Source organism: Hyaena hyaena, unplaced genomic scaffold (genome assembly GCF_003009895.1).
Source record: "Hyaena hyaena isolate Hyena2069 unplaced genomic scaffold, ASM300989v1 scaffold_665, whole genome shotgun sequence".
Classification (NCBI taxonomy): domain Eukaryota; kingdom Metazoa; phylum Chordata; class Mammalia; order Carnivora; family Hyaenidae; genus Hyaena; species Hyaena hyaena.
Genome location: NW_024081300.1, coordinates 1,004,154 through 1,019,038, shown reverse-complemented (window position 1 = coordinate 1,019,038; position 14,885 = coordinate 1,004,154). Strand labels below are relative to the sequence as shown.

The window sequence follows — 14,885 nt, the reverse complement described above, 5'->3', positions numbered from 1 at the left end:
CCCATTACCCTTACTTATAAGCATTCATTCCAAAGGATATTTAGTTGGGGAACTCTATAACCAGCTGGGTCGATCTACATCAAATATTAATAGTGGTATCTTTGGGTAGTGGAAGTATGAGTAACTGTTACTTCCTTCTGTGTCTTTGTGAAATTTTCTAATTTTTCTACAAATACCTATTTTTTCTTGGCTGTTCTAAGAGAGGGTTTAACAACTCAAACACTTGATTTTTGCAATCAGGAAAAAGTTATTCAACAAAAACCCTGCAAGCATTCAGAAATTTCAGTTTCCCAAAGAACCAGATTTGTGTAATTTTTTTATGGAATTCTTAAAATTCAAAATCAAAATTATATTGTTTAGTTTTTGTGTACTTTGGGATTTTCAATAGTACGCTTTAGAACTTTTGTTTTAAAGTAAGAAACCAGGAGTGCCTGGGTGGCTCAGTTAGTTGACTGTCCCATTCTTAATTTCAACTCAGGTCATGATCCCAGGCTTGTGGGGTTGAGCCCCAGGTGAGGCTCTGCACTGAGGGTGGAGCCTGCTTAGGGTTCTCTCTCCCCCTATACTCGTCTCCCCATCTCGTGCTCCCTCTCTCTCAATAAAATAAAATAATAAATTGGATTTAGCATTTAATTTTTATCCAGGACCTATCAGAATCTTAACTGAGTTCATTTAGGCTCTTTTCATACTCTAATGTACTAATACAGATTTAAGAAAAAAGAACTGTTTCTCTGTAAGAACACCACAAAGATAACAGCATATGCAGTTATATGGTTAAAAGACTACAGATAAAAAACAGACTGGCGTTTCTTCCACTACAAATGCTCGCCAATAAAAACTTTCCAGTCTACAGCTGATTAATACTTGATACCAGATCTCTGGAAAGGAAAGCTAATCATTGCTGGCTGTTAGCTTAGGCAACAGGCACACTAAGAAACCTGGGTCCTATCACATCATGCCTGCTATTTACTCTGACGACTGATTTTTCAGTTTAGCTCCGTCACCGTTCTAAACAGAAAACTGGAAGACGATCTTTTCCAAGAGCTACTGTTCTCCTAATCTATAATAACTAAACACTTGTTACTCACACTGTCTTGTAGTGATGAAATATATTCACACAGAATCTTGAAAACCATAAACATTTTTACTAGCTTCAGGAAGCTAGTAAATTTGAACAAGTGATTCCTTTTAAACTGTCCTAACGTAATGGCAAATGGTCTCTTTTCTAACTTCGATTTCCAAATGATTTATAGTTATAACTACCAAAACAATAATAATCAACAGGATGGGTAGTGGAGGCAGTAGCAAATGGAGTCTTAAATATCTCCTTTTAAAGTAGCTAAGAAGAGCTATGTTCCAAAATACTAAAAACATCTTTGTGTTTTTAAAGAACAGTAAAACTTAAAAACAGCAGTGAACAAATCATAAAGAGATGAAATGTATGCATTTTTCAATGAAGAACTTTGTGAACACTCTTTTCAGGATGAAATTCAAGGATTCTAAAGGTTCAAAATACCTGCAAAAAATGAGGCAAACTAGAAAACGCAAGAGAGAAGAAAGGCAGTTTTTGACTAGTGTGAAGTGTTAACATATTTAGAAGCTGTAGAAATCAGCACCTGAAACAAATTAGGAAAAGACAATTTAAAAACTAGTGTTAAATGTTAGGACAAGGTTCTAGAAGCTACGCAAACAGTCTTAAGATGTCTCTATCTGCAGAAAGCTCTGGCCAAGTAAGAACCCCCATATTACCACTAGGCTCACGTTATGGTGCAGACTACAGGGAAACTTTACAAGCCGGGGAAAGGGGCCTAACATAGTGTTATTGTTAACAGAACTCTGCTTAGAGACCCTAGTGAAACAAAAGTGTCAAGTGCTCCTCCCAAGACTGCTCGAAGTAGCTAGCGGTGGGCCTGAACAGCAGAAGACAGAGCAGGCCATTTAAAAGAAGAGTCCAGGGGTTGGGAAGACAAGCGACTGCACCACAAGGTGGTGATTACGCTGTGGCGAAGCAAAGAAGGCCAGACTAAAGGGCTCCACGAGGTAGTCAAAACCAGCTAATCTAACTGTGGCAAGAAGAGGTGGGACACCTCGGCTTCTCACCGGACCGGCTGTGGGGAAATCAAACACACTGGTCCTCCAAGGCAAGAAGGGAACTAACTACTAGACACTTCCATTACACACCCATGTCCCCACAGTAATAAAGGCCAAACATCTATTCACCCACCTCCGACTTAGCCCCGAAACTTGAGAAACGTGAGAGAGGCTTCTGCACTTGGTAAACCACTGTTTACCTGGGTAGTCACAGCTTGGTTTTCCTGCCAACGGTCCTATGTTGCAGGGGAAATTGCCTACCTTTTCTAAACCATATGCTTAGGTGAAAAATAGGGAAAATATGCTTTTCTCTGACTTCAAATGTTTATTAAACAAAATAGGAGCATATTCGTGAAGATGCTCTGAATAAAAATCACACTGCATTTGCACATTTTACTGCTAGAAACACAGCTTAACTTCTACGCTAAGGGCTATATAAATGTAGGCTGTTCCTTCAGCCCATAAACCGTATGGTCTAAAATGTTCATTTGTGGGGCACCTGGCGGGCTGAGTCGGTTGAGCATCTGACTTCAGCTCAGGTCATGATCTTGTGCTCAGGTCATGATCTTGTGATTCCTGAGTACAAGCCCCACCTCAGGCTAGCTGCTGTCAATGCAGAGCCCGCCTCAGGTCCCCTCCCTCTCTATCTGCCCCTCCCCTGCTTGTGCTCTCTCAAGACTAAATAAAACATTAAAGAGAAAGTTTAAATAATAAAAAAATAATAAAATAAAATGTTTATTTTTAAGTAGTAGCAGGGTTACAATGACAGCCACTAGACACCTGGAGAAGACCGAAAAAGAAAAGCAGGGCAATGTGGGGAACATTCAGTGCAGGGGCCAATAATTATACTTAGCCATATCCTAAGGGGATCACTACTCACTAGGCAAAAATGTTCCTAACAAGAACCCTGTAACCAAGAAATGGTTAAATTACAGTTCATATGATTTTCTTTTAAAAATCAGGGAAATGATAGAAAAGATTACTATGTAAAAAAATGGATAAATATGTTATTGCTCTTAGAATGGTAAGCATTTATTACTAGCGGAAATGGAGATAGATGGCGAAAAGTTACAGAAGTGCTTCCCAAACTGGGGTTTAAGAACCTTTAGTCACATGTGGGGTTGGGAGGGAAAGGGGTGAACCAGGGGTCATGAAGGGGTTGCAAATAGTAAATGTGTTTAGTAATGCACTAAGCAGGGGTGCCTGGGTGGCTCAGTCAGTTCAGTGTCTGAGTTCAGCTCGGGTCATGATCTCGCAGTTTGTGGGTTCGAGCCCTGCATCGGGCTCTGTGCTGACAGCTCAGAGCCTGGGGCCTGCTTCAGATTCTGTGTCTCCCTCTCTGTTTCTCCCCTGCTTACACTCTGTCTCTCTCAAGAATATTTAAATAAAAACCAAAAACCACTTTTTAAAAATATTGCACAAAGCAGCTTGTACAAATGTTCAGATAGTGGACATCTGTTGGTTTTACAGCTTTGCATTCACTCCCCTGTAACTCTCTCCGCCACTGCCCAGCCCCAGCAGGTATTTTCTTGGGGAAGCAAGAACCAAGGCACCTTCCAGGATCCAGTCTGATGCTAAGAGGTACACTCTCCGTAGAGAATGTAGTTAAAAAGAGCTGGGGACGTTAATAAGTCCAACATCCTGAGAAGACTGTGCACTGAGGTCTGTAGGTTCTTGCGCTCTACTGTCAATTAGGGGAGCTACACCACACCCTTCGAATAACCTTTTTTGCTTGTAGTATCACGATTTTGTTTCTACTACTTACAACCAAAGACCTTCAGCTGATCAGCCATGATTTTCAGTCTAGGAGAATCTATTTTCTCAAAGATTACTTGACAAGTAATTTTAAACTATTAGTTTTATAAAAACAAAGGGATGTTATCATGGAGTAGATTACAGAATTCATATAAAATTTTAAGATACTGGATTTTTCTTTTGAGATTTTTCTTTTTTAATGACTATTTATTATTATTTTTTATATATATTTTATTTATTGCTGAGGGGGAGAGAGAGAGAGAGAGAGAGAGAGACAGTGTGAGCAGGAGAGGGTCAGAGAGAGAGGGAGACACAGAATCTGAAGCAGGCTCCAGGCTCTGAGCTAGCTGTCAGCACAGAGCCCTATGCTGGGCTCGAACCCACGAACCGTGAGATCATGACCTGAGCCGAAGTCAGATGCTTAACTGACTGAGCCACCCAGGTGCCCCGACTATCTATTAGTTTTGAGAGAGAGACAGTGCGAGCGGGAGAGGGGCAGAAAGGGAGACACGGAATCTAAAGCGGGCTCCAGGCTCTGAGCTGTCAGTACAAAGCCCAATGCAGGGCTCGAACTCACCAACTGTGAGATCATGACCTGAGCCAAAGTTGGATGCTTAACGGACTGAGGCACCCAGATGCCCCTTGAGATTTTTAAAGATATGCTTCCTCCCCACCTCCTCCTCCCTCTCTCTCTCTTCCAGGAAAGTTCCTTCAGCAATGGATTTAAGAAGCAGTGGTATGGGGGAAAACTTTCCTTAACTTTCAGGATCTGCCTCTAACTTCTAAAAGATCTAGGGCAAGTTACCTAACTTCCCTAAGGCTCACTTATCTCCAGTTTAAAATGGGAGTAATAACAGTAACCATCTCATAGGGCTGTTATGCTAAGAAAATAACACAGGAAAGCACTTACTAACACTGTGCCTCACAGCAGAGTTCTTCAGTCATGGCAAACAAGGGTTAATATACAAAAAAAAAATCCTGTTCGAGGCATCCTGTTCAAGAAGATGGCCACAGCAATACCACGGCCCCTCTCCTGCAGTCCGCACGGCCTGTGATGTGTACTCTGCAGCATCTCCCATCAAAAGGTGGTGCCTACTTCCAACCCTTGAATCCGGATTGGGCTCGTGGCTCTCCTCGATCAACAGAAAGTGGCAGAGCGATCCTGTGTGACTTCTAAGCCCAGGCCTCAAGAAGCTCTCCCCTTCTTGAAACCTAACATCTCCACGTGAGGGAATCTGGTCTTAGCTGCTAGAAGAGGACATCGTGTGGGGGTCAGATGCGCTGTCCCAGCCGGATGCCTAGACCTGCCAGCTCTGACTGGGTCCTTCAGGTGGCAGCAGCCACACACGCTACCTCAGGCCCAACAAGAGCAGCAGCAGAACTGCCCTGCCCTAATTTTGTGTAAATGGTCATGATTTTAAGCCACAAAGTTTTGGAGTGGATTCTTCTTACTCTACAATACATAACTGAACGGTATACTTTGTGGATTATCGTATTTCTACACTTTTTTATTCCACTCATTTCCTAAAATTTCCTACAAACAAACCCAAAGCCCCAATCTTTGCAAATAAGTAGGTCACAGCCAGATGTGGTTGTACTTCTCATTCTTCATCGCCTGGTCAATGTTTCTAATTTCATAGAAACACTGAAATATATCTCAGAACTTGGGGGTTTAGGGTGGAAAGTAAAACATACCCCCAAACCAAAATAACTTAAGTGAAAATTTTCTAAAATTATCACAGTTACACCACAAGGATGCAGGTGCAAACATAGTTGAGCTAAAAATGAAGTAACTGGCTAAGAGAAAAAAATGAAACAAAATTCCTGTGATTCATTCAAATGACAGAAATCAAAACAGATTCTCCCTTTTAACACTTTTTGCGCCTGGCATTTTCTTCTATATACTTTATTATTATTTTAATGTTTATTTTTGGGGGGGGACATGAGCAGGGGAGAGGGGGAATAGAGGGGGAGAGAAGGGGAGAGACGGAGAATCAAAAGCAGGTTCTGCGCTGTCAGTGCAAAGCCTGATGTGGGGCTCCAACTCGTGATCCATGAGATCATGACCTGAGTCAAGTACAACACTCAACTAACTAAGCCACTCAGGCACCCCTCCTTTTTATATATTTTAATGACCAAAACCTTCTTTTAAAAGTTCACCATGCATTGTCAACAGGAAGAAAATGCTTACTTTAGGTCACTATCCATTCAACAAATATTTATGGAGTACCACCTCTAAGCTAGTGAGTTGTTAGCCCCTGAACACTTTTTGATAGTGGACAGAGACAGCATGGTAAAGGGAACATGACTGATGACTAGGTGAACCTAGGTCACACTCCTGTCTTGGTCAAGTACCCGGTCTGGTTGGAGGGTTTAGGCTGGTGAATGTGGCGAACAAGGCTCTGCTCTCACGCGAGCCAGTCTCTAGAAGGAGGGAAATATTAGCAGCAAACATCAGTATCATCATCAATACTATCATTATCGTTACTATCATTACTATGTGCCCTTACCTGTCTCACCACTTCTTCCTCCTTAATGACTGCTAAGTATCTGGCACTCTGCTAAGCACTTGCTGCGTTCAATCTTCACAACAATTTAGCATGGTATTGCCGGCATTTTCATTCATTTCGTAAGGTCTACATCCAATGGGGGTTGAACTCACGACCCTGAGATCAAGAGTTGCGGGGCGCCTGGGTGGCTTAGTTGGTTGGGCGTCCGACTTTCGCATGGGTCATGATCTCGCGGTTCGTGGGTTTGAGCCCCGCGTCGGGCTCTGTGCTGACTGCCAGCTCGGAGTCTGGAGCCTGTTTCACAGTCTGTGTCTCCCTCTCTCTCTGACCCTCCCCTGCTCACGCTGTCTCTCTCTCTCTCTCTCGAAATAAATAAAAAAAAAAAAAAAAAAAAAGTTTAAAAAAAAAAGAGTTGCATGTGTGCTCTACTGATGAAGCCAGCCAGGCACCCCTGTATGGCCAACATCTCACAAATGAGGAGACTGAGGCCCTAAACGGATAAAAGTAACACAGACAGTAAGTAGGTGGAGGTCAGGTTTTAAACACTATGCTATACTGCCTCTATACACACAAATTCCCTATGATGTTACAGGAATTTCAACAGGGGGAAAATCTTTCACAACAAGAAATGAGACACAACATACTATCAAGTAAATGTGTTTCATTTAAGTTTCTTTTAAAAACTGTTATTTAGTCCTGTATGGACTTTTTTTTCCATCCTGTTAGAAAAGTCTGGAAAATATTCTTATTAGTGAAATAGAAAGCATTTTTTTTAAAAACTAGAAGACATTTTTAAGGTGTATGAGAAAGCGTATTTCACTTCTAATACACCACAAACTATGAAGGGAAGTAGTCAAGACAGTTCAATTAGCCACAAATAGGTATTTTCATTGCTGTATTTATTCTTCAGTGGCTATATTATTTTTTCCTGATTATAAAAGCAAATGCTACATGAGAAAAATATTTTTTTTAAAAAAACACCCACAATCTTACTACCTAGAGATAACAAATTCCAATTATTTGGGAATTTCCTTTCAGATACTTTCTTTTAGGTTTCTATACACAGAGCTTTTGTCCACCTTAAGAAATCATGTATCATAACAAAAAAAAAAAATCACACATAATACATAGTCTCATGCTACCGTTTTTCCTAAACATCATTCCATGTCAATGAATACCGGATTATATCATCTTTTTTCTCTAAAGATTTTATTTTTAAGTAATCTCTACCCACAACGTGGGGCTCAAACTCACCCCAAGATGCTCTAACTGACTGAGCCAGCCAGATGCCCCCCTGCATCACCCCTTTTAAAGACTGCACAGTACTTCACTGCATGGGTAGGTCCTGATAGACTTAATCAGTCCTTTCATAAGCATTTGGATTACTCTCTATGTTTTGCTATTATTTTTTTAAATTTGTTTTAATGTTTATTATTTGAGAGAGAGAGAGGGAGGGCAAGCACCAGTGAGCACAAACAGGGAGGGACAGAGAGAAGGGGAGACACAAAATCTGAAGCAGGTTGAGCTGTCAGCACAGAACCCGACACGGGGCTCGAACCCATGAACCGAGAAATCATCACCTGGGCCGAAGTCAGATGCATAACCTGCTGAGCCACCCCGGCACCCCCTGTGTTTTGCTACTATTAAAAAATGGGGCAATGAGCAGTTTGGTACACACACCTGTATACATTTGACCAACGGTTTAAGATAAATTTCTAGATGTTGACTTGCCATTTTATTTTATGACTCTGAATGCATATTGCCCAAACTGTCATCTAGAAAATAAATACCAAATTTGCCTTTTTAAAAAAAGGAAATCTTTGGGCATCTAGGTGGTTTAGTCGGTTAAGCATCTAACTTCAGCTCAGGTCATGATCTCACAGTTGGTGAGTTTGAGCCCCGCGTCAGCCTCTGTGCTGACAGCTCAGAGCCTGAAACCTACTTTAGATTCTGTGTCTCCGTCTCTCCCTGCCTCTTACCCCACCGGCTTGCATTCTGTCTCTCCCTCAAAAATAAACATTTTTTGAAAATTAAAAAAAGGAAACTCTTAAATTTTAAGAGTAATAACATATTTTACTGCTATCTAGATTAAATGGCAAAATATTTTAAGAGCTACATCTTTTCTCTACATATCTGTGATGCATAACTGTAATATTACATTAGGTTTACATTTGGAGGGGGGGAATTCTAAATTTCCCAATAACTTCTGGTGGTTTTATTTTCAGCATGCTGTTGTTGTTTTAAGAAGTTAAACTCCAAAAAAAACATACTTGGGGCAAACCAAGCAAATTAGTAGAGAATGTTAAAAGGCAGAAAGGGAGGCAAACTATAAAATAAATCAGTTACAGCAATGACCAGGTCACCAAATCTACATCCCATGCAATGACCAGGAGAGAAGGGTCAAGAGAGAGAAAAGGGGAACCTAAAGGCAGTAGCCCTCAGAGCTGCAGCGATGGCAGGATGAAATTACACACAGACATATATGTCTACGTGCTCTGTACACATCAATCCTGGAGCTCCTCTCTAGGGGTTAGAGCACAAGAGGAAACTTTGTGTGCTTTAGTTAACCAAACATCATACAGAAAGGAGGTGGGGGAGTCCCAACAGAGATTTCCTTAAGGTAAGAGCGTCTAGTTAGCAGTTTGATGGCCTAGTATTAGTTACATCTGTCAGGACAAGAGGACAACAGACCTGAAGCAAACGACAGCTCCTTAGGCACTGATTCATTTCAAAGCCAACACACAGGACAGGGGTCAAATATCAGGCCCTATGGAAAGCTGGGCAAGGTGAGAAAATTTTTAGCAATAAATAAAATTTACCCATGATATAGTAATACAGTGCTAAGAAGGGAAAGCCACACAGTGCAACTGAAAACAACTAACCTGATGGAATTTTAATCCTGATAGAGGGAGACAGGGGCCTTAGATAATTCTGCCATAGCAAAAGCATGGAATACTTACAGCAAGACAATGTGTGCAGGGCTGGGGGTGGGGGTCAAGGAGGTAGCCTCATGATGCCACAAACCTATAGGACTAAGAAGTCTAACATTCTTCTAGGCAAGGTCTATGACCTATGGGTCAAATCTACCTGCTGTCTGTATACACCACAAGCCCATAATGGCTTTTACGTTTTTAAATGATTGAAGAAAATAAAAATGTATTTCATGGCGCATAAAAATTAGATGAAATTTCAGTGTCAGTGTCCATAAACTTTCGGTTGAACACAGCGGTGGCCATTGCCGAGGTCTCTGCTTTCTAGATACATTGATAGACTTGAGCAGACAGAGAGGATGGGGGTAGGAGAGGTGGGTGACAAACTGGAAAATTTTACTATCCTGTCTTCTGTAGAAAGTTTGCTGACCTCTACTCTAGGCCATGTCGGTTTTGAACAGATCACAGCTCCAAGCCTGCGCATGCTTGTTGGTTTGAGCCCTGAAATACCCAGGATTTAGACATAACCTGCCGGCCTAGCAGAGAATGCGACCCCACTCTTAAGAACAGTCTAACAGGTCCTATAGATGCAGGGGCACCTGTCCATGGTAATCACAAAGATTTGAAAGGCTTTTAGGGGTTGGAATTAGATTGGCCCCTAAAGGTTTACATAGGGATATTTTGAAAAAAACATACTAGCTTTTCCTTTGAAAGAATGAAATCATCCACAAGATGGCTAGGACCTTTAAGATTTATACTAGGTGCCTAGGGCTGAGCAAAGCCTTTTGCTTTTATTATCTCATTTAATGGTTAACCACCTCCTGACTCAAAGAGGCTGGATGGCTCTAGCTGAACATACCAGAAAGCTTAGGAAATGGGAGTCAAACTCCGTCAAAGCTTGTGTCCGTACCACTACCCTCGCTTGAAAGCAACCGGCTCACCACGAATAAATGAAAGGAAAAGGCCACAGAAACAGTGGAAGCAAGTACGTTCTTATAGCTCTGAGCATTCTAAGTATTTTAATCGTACCTGTCTTCTAATATAATTCAGTTCTTCCAGACTCCTTTCCTTGTTCAGAAAGGTCAATGCAGGTAGCCAGTTGTGGAGCCATTTTAAAGGTGCCAGAATTAGACAGCCAAAGTTATAGGTGTAACGTCCACTCATGGAGTCCCCGGAGTACCTATGAGGGTCCCCACAAGAAGCGGGGGGGGGGGGGGCAAACATTTTCAGAGGCAAGGGACTAGAAAGAACATGTGCAGTTCTTTAGATTTTCCATTTAAATTGAAAGTAAGGGCAAAAGTGAAGTGGAATCTTAGACAAGGAGACAGCAATGATATTGGTGGGCTGCCACTGTTTCTTTCTGCCTGGCACTGTGCCCTCCACTTCACCAACCACCAGCATCCTCCCCTATGTGCCCCCAGACCTCCATAAGATAAGGACCACTTAACCCTAACTCGTTTTTGAAAACCTAGTGGTTTTCATGTTTTTTTAATTTAACTTTTTTATTTATTTCTAAGAGAGAGAGAGAAAGAGAAAGCATGAGCAGGGGAGGGTCAGAGAAAGGGAGACACAGAATCTGAAGCAGTCTCCAGGCTCTGAGCTAGCTGTCAGCACAGAGCCCGACACGGGGCTCAAACCCACGAACCGTGAGATCATGACCTGAGCCGAAGTCGGACGCCCAATCAACTGAGCCACCCAGGCGCCCCTGAAAACCTAGTTTTTAAAAAAATGTTCAATTTGTTAATATTTTCATCATACTTTGAGAAATAATACAGATCATGACCACATACCATGTTTATACATGTTCATTCAGGTGTTCATCAGTTGTTCTCTGTGTCTAGCTTCCAAGTCCTTTGTATGGACCAAATGAGGGGTTCAGAGTCTTTACACAGGAAACGTCACGCCAGCCTCCCTACACCTCTACTGCATAGGCTTTTCCAGATGAGGAACCGGAGGGTCAGGGAGGTCACTTTGCTACATTGAATGAAAGAACCCAGATCCGAACTTAAGTCTGTTTGACTGAGAAACTATTTTTCCCATCATGCTCTGCTGCCTTGCCAAGGCACAAACACATTTTCTCAGAACGATTACCTCCCAGTCACATTTTAGATTTGTTGGACAGCATTAAGAAAGCGGAGCTGAGTGAACTATTTGCTCCAAGGGCTGGTTGTCAAGATCAAGTCTCTGCTTACTGACCATCAATCTACTTGGTCTAAATTTTTAAAAACAGAGACGCCTGGGGGGGCTCAGTCAGTTAAGCATCCAACTCTCGAATTCGGTTCAGGTCACGATCTCACGGTTCATGAGTTGAAGCCCCACAAAGAGCTCTGCACTGACAGTGCTGATAGTGCAGAGCCTGCATGGGGTTCCTCTCTCTTCCTCTCTCTAGTCCATCTGCTACTTACATGTGCACGTGCTCTCTCTCCCACTCTCTCTCAAAAATAAATAAACTTAAAAAAAATAAAAACAGCCACAATGCACAGGACTCGCATGTCAAGCCCTTTATGTGTGTGTATGGTTTATCAACTAATAGGCAATGCTTTGCTGTGGTAACAAAATGGAAGTGTTTTTGTACCTCTAAGACCACTGGGCACAAAGATCTACATCCTTTTTCCTTTTAAGAATTATTCTAACTCCTATTTTATTTAATAAAAACATAGAACTTTAACATTTTGGGGCCCTCGACCTCTTTAATAACACAACCACAGACCTTCTCCCTAGAAAGGCACATGTAACGCAAAGGTTTTGTCACAACTCTAGGGAGTTCTGGAATCTCTTGAAGTCCATTCATGGATCCCTAGAGGTCCAAAGAGCTCACGACAACCCGTGTTCTAAAAACATACTGCAGGGGCGTCTGGGTGGCTTAGCTGGTTAAGAGTCTGACTTCGGCCCAGGTCATGATTTCACGGTTTGTGAGTTCGAGCCCCGCATCGGGTTCTGTGCTGACAGCTCGGAGCCTGGAGCCTGCTTCCAATTCTGTGTGTCCCTCTCTCTCTGGCCCTCCCCTGCTCACGCTCTGTCTGTCGCTCTTTTTCTCTCAAAAATAAATAAACTGAAAAAAATAAAAAAATAAAAAATAAAAACATACTGCAGAAATGCCTACATCATTTCACAGGACCAGGGTAAAGACTTTATAGCCAGCTCTCTCATCATCTTTTATAATTTCAGAAGGCTAATAGTAAATAAACACTCAAACTCCCACAAGTAGACTCCCATATTCTCCAAGAAACTAGCAATCTAATGACTTGAGTAAAATCACCAAATCTAAGGTCATATAAATTCGAAGTCCAAATCGGTTTTGTTAGAGCTTAGAATCTGTTACTTCTTTCTGCCTACAAAGATTTCCTTAAAAAAGAAACAATATGGCCTAGCGCTTGAGTCTTTCCTACTTTAACATTTGTGAACACATTAAGGTATAATTATATGAAAAAAGACTACTAAAATTTACTAAGGCATATCCTTTTACTATACGATATGAAAAGAAAGTCAATTAAGAGAATTCTTAAATGTTCAACACATCGATGTCTGTCAATGTATTTGCAAGTTATATTATGTGGGTGGCAAAGAGACTTTAAACGTTTCATAAAGGCTCAAATTTTGATGTGTTTCAACCACTTGGGTCAAGAACTTTCAGAAATGTTTATTTTTAGGTATATGTCAAACTCTCAAGTCTTTCAAATCTCTCTTGTTCTTACTGCTTTATAAAATTTCTCCCACTGTCCAACATATTTTTTTAAGTTACCAAACAAACTTATAAAAGTGTTCGGCCAGAACTCCACCTGTGAATACCAGATAAAAGGTCTCATGAAAATTTAAGTTACATGGGGGCAGTGATACTCTCCTATCAACAAGACTAAAGATTATTTTAAAATCACTAGATACTGTTTCAAAATCATTATTTGAGAAGATGAAGTAACGAGCAGCTCACAAGGAACATCATTTCACCCCTTGACAATGATCTTTTACACAGTAATGATCCTTACCAAAACGCAGTCAGGATATACAGATAATCAATGGACACTTTCAATTTACAGTGTGTAGTCCTAAGACTTAAAGTAAGTCTTCCTTTGGTTAGAGTATCTTCTCTCCTTCTAATACCAAGAAAATGAACAGGGCCTAATTCAGCCCAGGCACACACAGCGTTTAAGCCACTATTATTTTACCGCCACGGGGGAGGCTTCCCACCCTCACGGAGGTCAAGTTATATACCTCAGCATCTTCACTCAAAGAAATTTTTTTCCCCACTGTGCCAAAAGGCATAGGTGCTAATTCTTGAGAACACTGTTTTAGAGCGTTATTAGAGTTTCGACTTCCTATATGTGAATAAAATTTTACATATACGGATCTCTAGCTAGGGATTAAACCCACTTCACGGCCACATATTTGCATTTACGACTCTTCCTCTTTGGAAGAACTGAAACACAACAGGGAAAATGCACCCAAGTTTCGCAAAGAACCAAAAACAACCAAATCCAACCCGCATAAACTGCTTCAGCCCGGATGTGAAGAGGCAGGGTATTTTGGGGGGGGGGGGGGCCGCAGGATAACTGGAAAAAAACTTCACGCTCAAGAAAATACCAAACCTGGGTTAAAATTCACAAACGCTTCTTCTGGCTGACTCTCCCCCGCTGGAGAGCACATCAGCTGTACTGGTTCTGGTTTCCTCTAGCCCCTCCCCACCTAAATGTTGCCATTTACGAGAAACTCATCGAAGTTGAATCAAAGTGACTTTTGGGAAGAGATGCCAATATGATCTACAGTGTGCTCCGGAAATGTGTAACTCTACACACAAGGCAACGGTACTCCTTAAGCACCAGCACCTCCCCCCGCCCCCCGCCAACTTCACTTTCAACTTCCCCTTAAGGTGCGGACAATCACAGAGACATTTCTTTGAAAATCGAGGAGAAAATTAAATAAAGCACCGCATCCAGGTCACCGAGGGGCTCCCGGCGCCCCGGGGGGTCCGCGGGCACGGCGCTCCCGGGTCGCTCCGCCAACTCCTCCCGGAGGTCTCCAAGTTTCTCTTTCCCCCTGTGCGAGCACCCGCCAGAGCCCGGGAGCGGAGGGGGCGGCCCCAAGGGCCGGAACCGAGCGACCTGGGACCCGGGGCCTTTGGGGCTCGCCGGCCGCGCCCGGCGCAAGTGCCCGCGTTCGAGACCCCGGGCGCGTGTGGGCGCCAACTTCGCGGGGACCCCCGCGCCGCGTCCCCTCGGCGCCCCTAGTCCTGCGCCTCCCGGGCCAGCCGGCTCCGGGCGTCCCCGCCACTCTCCCCACCCCGCGGCGGAGCGAGTCCACCCCCAGCTGCGGCAGCCGGGATGCGGCGGTGCGGGGGGCGAGGGGGAGGGGGAGGCGGTGGCGGTGGTCCCCTTCCCCGGGAAGGCGCGGGGACCGGGAGCCGCGCGGCCCGCAGCCCCCAGAAGCCCCGGCGGGCGCCCGGGCGAGCTCACCTGGCGGCTGGCGGCGGCCTCCGGGGCGGCCTCTGGGCGTGGGCCGGGCGGGGGCGGCAGGGGGGGCGGCGGGGGCCGGGGCTGCAGCTGGGGCCGCCGCCGCCCGCCGGCTTCGCCCCCACACGCGCCGGCCGCGGCCGCCCCCAGGCAGT

The 14,885-nt window shown here is 43.4% G+C and overlaps 1 long non-coding RNA gene across 2 annotated transcripts in view; it reads right to left on the bottom strand.

Moving 5' to 3' along the window:
• The window catches only part of LOC120220093, a 49,688-nt gene extending 34,908 nt beyond the window's left edge, over positions 1-14,780 (bottom strand). Inside the window, exon 1 of one of the 2 annotated variants that reach the window (XR_005525459.1) lies at positions 14,734-14,780. This is a non-coding gene — a long non-coding RNA (uncharacterized LOC120220093). Of the gene's footprint in view, positions 1-10,315; positions 10,456-14,733 lie in introns of those variants that run through there. The other variant, XR_005525460.1, reaches the window with a different exon arrangement.
• Positions 14,781-14,885: the final 105 nt, after the last annotated feature.